This window comes from Hakea prostrata, chromosome 7, assembly GCF_041222555.1.
Source record: "Hakea prostrata isolate BN-2017 chromosome 7, UWA_Hpros_2, whole genome shotgun sequence".
NCBI classification, from domain to species: Eukaryota; Viridiplantae; Streptophyta; class Magnoliopsida; order Proteales; family Proteaceae; genus Hakea; species Hakea prostrata.
Genome location: NC_142606.1, coordinates 59552489 through 59561588, shown reverse-complemented (window position 1 = coordinate 59561588; position 9100 = coordinate 59552489). Strand labels below are relative to the sequence as shown.

Below are 9100 nucleotides of genomic sequence, written 5' to 3'. Positions count from 1 at the left end.
GACTCCTTGGAGTCTCTAGAACCACCGATGCTTCCCTGGTTTGACCAAAATCCTTTGTATCCACCATCGAATCCTCTACATCACCCTGTTTTTTATGTACTAAATGGGTTCGCTATAGGGGTTAAGTGTTTTGTTGCGTTGGTGTTACCAGTGCCTCCCTGTTTGTATTAGCATTCCCTTCCCACACGTCATTTTCTCTTTCCATTCCTAAAGCAGCAAACCGCGACCCTTTCGCCTGGAAACTCGGATTAATTTCACCATCGGTCTGCTGATTGACCCTCATGTTCCCGTCGACGTCCCTAAACCCGACAGCACCCCCTCCACCATCTCTCCTTTTATATTTGGGTTTTTGTACTAGCATCCAAGGCCTATATGTGTCCGGTGGTGCATTTCGTTTCCTAGATTAATCGCTACCATCAACCTTTGGTGCATGATCTCTGTCATTCTTTCTCTTCTCATTTTGTTCTACAGCTTCATGGCATGGTTCTTTCTGGTGGCCAAACTTTCCACAACCGACGCATAAAAAGTGGAGAGATTTATACAATATCTGATGAACTCTTCCTTTTCGCCTGAATTTTGATAGGAGTGGCTTGTTCAAATCAATTTCTACATAAACTCTGGCAAATTTTCCTCTCGTAGCCTTTGCAGTGGTTGCATCTATTTTAATCACTTTTCCAATTCTTCCACCTAATTTTGTAAGGAAGATATTGTTAAAGTATTCAATGGGAACGCCTGGGAATCAAATCCATACGAGTAAATTTTTGACTTCTTCTATCGTTGGGTTGAATTATGGTTCCCACCTTCTCATTGACAAGTAGTGGTCCGCAATTATCCAGGGCCCTTCAGTTAATACTCTTCTATAGTCTTCCTTGGTTCCAAATTATGCTATGAAGTAATCATAACCTATGTCAATTAAGTCCCATGATCCCGTAGGTTTCCACAGAGTTTTTAGTCGGTTGGATAGGAAGATATAACTCACATGCCTTCCTACCAAGTTGATTATAACAGATTGCTTCCATGGCTCTCGGAGGTGTTCCTTTTCCATCTTTGATAAGGTGATGTTTGGGAAGAACAGATCATCTGCAGTTGTTTGCACTTCCTCTTCTTCATTATCAGTTTCCCAATCTGAATAGCAATCTGTGCTAAATCCCTCATTATCGTAACCATCTTCATTCGCCATTGTTCCTTCCCTGCTTTTGAAAAATCTTCGCCTTTCTTTAACCGTATCGATGTAGGTTTGCCTAGTCACAATCTCAGGAGTCTCCCCTTCGAGCAGCAATCGCCCTTGTTTAATTTTCTTGTTGCTCCTTTGCATCTGATCGAGTTCTTCAGGGAAAACTTTCATCGCCGGGTTACCTTCTGAAAATATCTCCATTAGGGTTTTCCTAGGGTTTGGCTTTTCTCAGATCCTCTTTCTTTAAATTTTCACGACATATTCCTTAATATAATAAAATAATTTATATGTGGGACCCCCAATGGTCTTATAAAGGCCCACACAATATGTGTGGTGAAAAAGCATTGGTGCTTCCCCAATCTAGACTTCCATTCTTCGCCCCCCCTAATATTAAATCCTGGGTCCGCCCTTGCTTAGATATATTTAGCCCAATAAAAAGTCTTGATGTTATTTTTTTCTACAATAACGAATTCAAGTATGATAGACAACATTGGTGTAGATATGTTGTTAGGCTTCATCAATATGTTGCATGTTGTTCTTCAGATCTGTTAGTGGAGGTGGGTGCTCTGCGCTAGGGTTTTTTTTTAAAATTATTTTTTTCCTTCACATTGAGATTCTGATATTGTAAATGCTATACATTTGCTTTTGGTTTCAGTTAGAGAGAGATGTAGGTCAAGAAGGTTTAGGGGTGGGTTGTGGTGTCCGGCAGGGAAGGGTTTTAGTCTTTGGTGGTGGCTGTGGGCCGTTTCCGGTGGTGGTGAGCAGTTTTGGGTGAGGGATGGGAAGAAGATGGGTGAAGGGATTATATCCTAATGTTGGGATTAACAAACCCAATAATCTAGTGTGTATTTGAGAAATAACAAAGTAGCTCAGGAAAAATAATCACCACAAAGACTATAAGAATTTTTACGTGGGAAAACCCTTCAGTGTAGAGGGAAAAAACCATGGGACAAATATTGCATCAATCCACTATGAGAAAAAGAGTAGTACAAATATCCTGCTCAAATCAAGAGAACAATCAATTGGTAACAATAAAGATTAAGGTCACTTCAGAAAAAAAAAAAAAAAAAAAAAAAAAAAAAAAAAAAAAAAAAAAAAAAAAGAAAAAAAGAAAAGAAAAACCAAAAAAAACCAAGAAAAACCAAGAAAAATACCACACATTGCAATATCTGACAAACTATGTTTGCTCTAAATAGATCTTAAGTTGTAAATAGATGATTTCAATGTCAACCAAAACCTCTTTGCTTTTGTTCCTTCTCCTTCTTCTTTTTGAGGAGCAAAAATGCAAAAAGGGAGTTTGAGCTTGATACAAATGGTTAAAATATCTTCTGCTATATATAATTATCATAGCCCACGTTGACAGATCAATTTCTCTTCCGTTGAGTAAGTGTATACGAACAGAGGGCCGCAGGGCAAAGGTCAACCCTGCCATTAATAAACGGATAAGCAAGAAAGAAGGGCCATGGGATAAAATAAAAAATTATTCTATGTTTAAATCCTACATCTCCCACGATCGGTGGGGTGACAGCAAGTTTTGGTATGTACGGAGGTATTATTATTATCGAACCCAATGCCTACATTGCATTTGTAGGTAAAAGAGTAATTGAACAGACATTGAATAAGACAATATCTGATGGTTCACAAGCAGCTGAGTATTTATTCCAAAAGGGCTTATTCGATCAAATCGTACCACATAATCTTTTAAAAGGCGCTTTGAATAATGAGTTATTCAGCTCCACGGTTTCTTTCCCTTAAACTAAACTTCAATCAATCAAGTGGAGCATTAATTTATTGTGGCAAACAATTATTTAGTTTATCATAATGATAAAATCACAAGAAGAATAGGATTTTCTTTGGTGACAAAAAATTGAATTCTAAGAATAAATTTCGGGTAATTCCTTTTTCTTACTGATCTATTTTTTATTTTATTTTATTCTTTTACCTATATTCATGATTAGTAATCGGAAACCTTCTATTAACTGGACAAAAGAGTGAACCTTTTCATACACCAAATTAGGAAAATAAAAATATTTCATGCTTCCTTCGTGCGTATTTCTTACGCATATATATAGAATACAAAGACTGGGATAAAGAAGATATAAACTAGGAATATATAGAACATAAGTATTACATATTTCTATATCTCCCAAGAGCCCTCATTTTGACTTTATCAAGAATCCTTATTGCCAAACTCCAGATAACATGCACAACTAACGTCAATGTTAAGTTGGGTACAATAGGAACTCTCTACAACAAATATATCAACTCAGAGATGAAACTCTCAAGAGATCGAGAAATAGCTCATGGCACAGCAAGAACAACAGCCATGAAATGATCTCACCTGATTCATACACCACTGACGAGTCATCGAGCACAAAAAGGCTCAACCGAAGACCAAGAAGCGCCTTCAAACAACCAAGAAAATCACCACGAGAGCACCTCACACCAGATGCAACAACAAGAGAGACGATCGCACCATGCAGAGCAGAGCACAAACCTAAAACCAAATCTCACGAACTGAAAACCCTAAACCCCCTTTTGGGGTTAAATGAATTAAAACAAAATGAAAGGACTGAAATGCCCCTCATACAAATAATATATATCCCTCTTAAGATAAAAGGACAAAAATGCCCTTGCTAAAGAACAATTCCAACATCCTCCATCTTGACACTGATTTTGGCTGTGCATTATTACTTGAATCACAAAGAACTTACCAAGAAACAGAAAAATAAGAAAGTGAATGAAAACTTAAACAACAAGCACCTCCAACATGTTCAATACAATTTTGAACTTGTTAACAGGTACCACTTTAGTCAAAATATCAGCAGGATTGATAGATGTATCAAACTTAACAATGTTGACCAAACCCTTGGAGCTAATATCCCTAATAAAGTGCAACCTCACATCCACATGTTTAGTATGTTCATGAAACATGTTATTCTTAGAGAGACAAATAGCACTAAGAATCACAATGTATAGAGGAACATATATCACCAAAACCAAGTTCTCCAAGACTTCCAAGTTTCATTCCTAACTAAAGAGTCCATCTTTTCTTCCATGGCAACTAACCATTTACCTTTATCAGGGCTATCTAGGGCTTCTTTAAAGGTTCTAGGTTCACTTGTTTCCAATTGATTAGCAACAATAAAGGCAAAAGAAACGATGTCTGAACTAGAAAGCTCACTTTCACTCATATTAGCAAACCTAGAAGGCTTCCTAATCTCTCTTCTTGCCCTATCCCTAGCTAAGAGATAATTATCTAGGGGTCCTTCTTCAACATCTTCTTGTTTAACTTCCAAAGACCCAATAGGAGAGTCCAAATCAATAGGATCAGGGGTATCAAGATCCATACTAGGCCTACCCTCAAACTCTACCTCAATAAGATTACCATCAAGGTCTTGGGTAATAGGGTTCTCTACTAGAAGACTTAGGTTTAACAAACTCCACTTTATTAAACCTAACATCTCTACTAACTATTACTTTCTTGCTTTCAAGACCCCACAACCTATAACCCTTAACTCCATAAGGATAACTTAAGAACAAACACTTTCTACCTTTAGGCTCCAACTTTCCATTACATTGGTGGACATAAGCTACACACCCTAAAGGTTTTAAAATACTATAATCACAACCAGCTTTAGATCACTTACTTTCAGGAGTTTTAAAGTCTATAGAGGAATTTGGAGACCTCTTAATGACAAAATAGGCTGTACTAGCAGCCTCAACCCAAAACCTCCTACTTAGGCTAGACTCAATGAGCATACACTTCACTCTATCTATGATGGTTCTATTCATTCTTTCAGTTACTCCATTTTGTTGGGGAGTATAAGTGCAAGTTCTATGTCTTTTAATACCATATTCTTTACAAAATTCATGAAAACTTTCATTACAAAACTAAAGTCTATTATCAATTCTAAGTTTCTTTATCTTCTTATCAGTTTGATTTTCAATCTTCACTTTTCATTCAAGAAACTTATGATATACTTTATCTCTAAGAAAATACAACTACACCATCCTAGAGTAATCATCCTTAATAGATAAGAAGTATTGTGCACTTGATAGGGAAGGGGAACATTGGGAGAACCCCACAAATTAGAATGTATATAGTCAAGCACATGAGAGGTCTTATAAGTAGAATGAGAAAATTTAGCTTTTATGGAGCTTATCCATGGCATAAATGTCACAAATTCTAAAGTTTATGATTTATTCAGTTTCAAGTGAACATTTCTACACAAATAACCTAGGCCTTTGCTACTATATGACCTAGTCTTTTATGCCACAACTCCACTTCACTTAGTTCTTTGCTAACAATAGAGGCAGCCTCGAGAATCACATTCCCATTGGAGTCCATTCCTCAATTTGGCAGTCAAGACCACTTCATTTTTCCTCACAACCCTAAGACAACTATCTTTAGAACAAAAATGACAACCCTTTGAATCGAATTGATAAGAAATTCCTTAAACCAGGGCCAAGTCTAACTTGCTTTAGGTCCCTCACTTTCCCATCATCCAACCTAAATCTTATAGAACCAATACCCTCAACTTCACATGCTTGGTCATTTCCTATAAGAACCTTACCACCTTTGATGGGCCTAAAGGTCACAAAACACTCTCTTCTAGGAGTCATATGGAAAGTACACTCCGAATCAAGGATCCAATTCACTAGGTCGGAATTAAGTCAAGCAACTAGTGCATCACTAGTAACATTAGCTATATTAGTAGCTTCATTTATCTCATCACCATTCTCCTTTTGCTTTATCAATCTTTCCCAATAGTTCTTCCTTATATGCCCCTCTTTCTTACAATAATAACAAACTTTGCCCTTTGCCTTATTGTTATTATTACCACTGTTATTATTTTGATTATTATTGTTGGTATTCTTACCCACAAACTTCTTCTTTTTCTTATTTTCAAGGTTAATCCTAATTTCAGAATTTCCAATCAAACCCTCACCAGCAGCTTTACCTCTCTTTTCAGATTTCACCTCTATGTCCCAAATCTTAAGAGCTATCACATCATCAAGAGTCACAGATTCTCTACCATATTTAATAGAATTCTTTACACTAACATGAAGATTAGGTAAATAATTTAACTGTAGGACAACAAGTGTATTATCAGATAGCTCTTCATTAAGATCAGCTAAATCACATGATATTTTATAGAATTCTTTCATATTATCACACAAAGATTTAGAAGGATCCATTCTGAAATTAAACAGTTGTTCTTTTAACAAGGAGATGCTAGGTAGGGATGGGGTCATGTATAATTCTTCAAGTTTAGACCATACCTGATTAGCTTCAGTACAATCCCTTACTCTTCTCATAACATTATTTCCCAAATGTAAAATCAAGGTAGTATAGCATAACTCCATCATATCAGCCTTTTCATCATCAATCATAGAAGAGGGGAGTTTGTCAATACTTTTCAAAGAATTATGGCAGTGGTTTTGTACAAGTATTGCATGCATTCTATTTCTCTAGACAACAGAGTCTCCATTTCCTTCATACTTGTCAAGCTCATATTGGGTAGGAGCCATGGCAAAGAAACAAACAAGGAAATAAATAAGAATACAAATTTCAAAGCCAATTACAACAAGTAATTTTAATATCAGAGTACTGATAAAACTCAAAATAACAGTCTAGAAGTTTTTTTATACACAAGGTTCTAGTACATGTAACAACAGACCGATTACAAAATCAGAATCAAGAGAAACATGCTTAAAAATGCCTAAATCTATCAGCAGAAGATATAAACAGCAAAAACCCCAAATTAGATATGCAGTTCACAGTATGTGTTCCATGACTGTATATTGATTCGGTACAAAATGATTCAGATATTCAGACCGTATTAATGCCAGTATGGTTTATTTAAATCATTCTGTTCATATTATTGTCATACCATTTATCAAATAACACAACTATATCAAACCGCTTTAAATGATATTTATTCAATACGACATAAGCAAGCAAGATGATGTTTTTTGGTATTATAAGCAAAGATGATGTTTAAGGCAAGTATTTATATTTGAAAGGTGTGAGCATTACCAGGGGCGGACCCAGGATGAAATAGTGGGGGGGGGGGGGGAAGAACGAAGGCCAAATAAGCTTCCTGTTAGGGAAGCACTAATACTTTTTTGTCACACATATTATGTGGGCCCTTATAAGATTCATTTGATGTCCCACTTCTAAGTTATTTTATTATATTAAAGAATAGACCTACATATATTTTGTGGGGCCCACACATATTTGAAAAAAAAGAGGTAAATTATTGATAATGATATTTTTTTTTCTCGACAAAATATAGGTAAAATTAAAGCAACAATATAGAAAAAATATATACACATGACTTCAACCCTAAAAAGTTAAATACAAGCCAATATTTTCTTTGGTAAAAGATGTAAACCAAATTTTTTTTTAGGTAAGAGATGCAAACCAATGGCAATTAGTTACCTACTAACTATAGATATTTTATTCACAATTCAAAATCAAATAATAATAATTGCAGAAGAAATAAAGAAACATAAAATATAAAATCAAATAAAAAGAATAAAAAAAGGAGAAAAAGAGAAACGATAAATAAATTGAGAAAGAGAAAGAGTACCTAATTGTGGAGTAGATTTTTTTTTTTTCCAAATTTTCTTAACCCACACTTATAAAAAGCGAAGAGAATAAATATAAAGAAAGAAAAGGAAGATAATAAATAAGAAGAAAAGAGGAGAGAGGATATAGAAGAGAATAAATAGGGATTGAAGAATTACTTTATAATTATGAATGACATTTTGATTTTTGAATACCTAATAAGATATTTTTTCACCTTTAACCAGGTTTATAGAAACATAACAGAATAAATAGGAAGAAAAGATAAGAGATAATAGTGGGGAGAATAAATAGGGATTGAGGAATTAGTTTTTAATTAGGAATGACATATGTGCCCATTATTTTACCTTTAAAAATTGTTCTCAATATTTGGGGGGGGGGGGCCATGGCCCCCCTCGGCCCCTTCATAGGTCCGCCCTTGCATTACATATTAGATCAGATTTCACATCTGGTCAATAATGGTAATCTTTCACCCAAAAATTAAAAAAAAAAAAAAAAAAAAAGAAAGAAAAAAAAAAAAAAAGGAAAATTGAAGGCGTGGGATTCCACCTTAATTGAACCAAAAAAAGGATACCATCTTAATTAGGATTTGAAAACGATCTATTGTTTAGATGACCAATTCCAATGCTGTGGAGAACAATCATGCTTCCAGTTTAGTCCCACATTGGGAATTTCATCTAAAGGTGTTATCTCATAAGGTCATGTCTCCAAAGGATTGAATGCCGAGCTCAGTAGCGAGAGCTTGTAACCAAGGGGGGCAATAAGGTGATTGGACGCTGGTACAGCTCTTGCTGGGTCGGATTCAATGGTATAGTTTCTGGCTTGCCCGTTTCAAGTGAGGAGTTGAGCCATGTGGTTTAGGCGAAGGCTTGGACTTCATGGCTCTTAGAGTGGAGGGCAATGCGTCAGGCTGGTTTCACAGAGCAGCGATAACCTCCCGCTCCTAACGGTGGAAGGATTACAAGCTGGTGTGCCTTGAACCCATTGTGCCCCAAGAGGTGTCTCCAGTCGGACAATCACTTTTTTATTTTTTATTTTATTTCCTAAGAATCCTTCCAAATGGGACAACTTCCCCCAACCTCATATGAATAAAATGACCATAACACCCAAGCCTATAATTTATATTTTCAAAAGGAAGGAAAAGATTTTTATTTTTTTCCTGCCCCAATGGGACACCCCCCCCCAGAATAAAATGACCATAACACCCAAGCCTATAATTTATATTTTCAAAGTTTTTGGAATGGATATAATGATCATTGTTGGGAATAAACCCAAATACGCAACGGATCAAACACACAACACACACATAACACAAAGAACGCCAGCCCACA

The 9100-nt window shown here is 35.9% G+C and overlaps 1 non-coding gene across 1 annotated transcript; it reads left to right on the top strand.

Moving 5' to 3' along the window:
* The first annotated feature begins 8490 nt into the window (after nucleotides 1-8490).
* On the top strand, nucleotides 8491-8793 carry LOC149011524 (signal recognition particle RNA). The gene has a single exon (XR_016174901.1).
* Nucleotides 8794-9100: the final 307 nt, after the last annotated feature.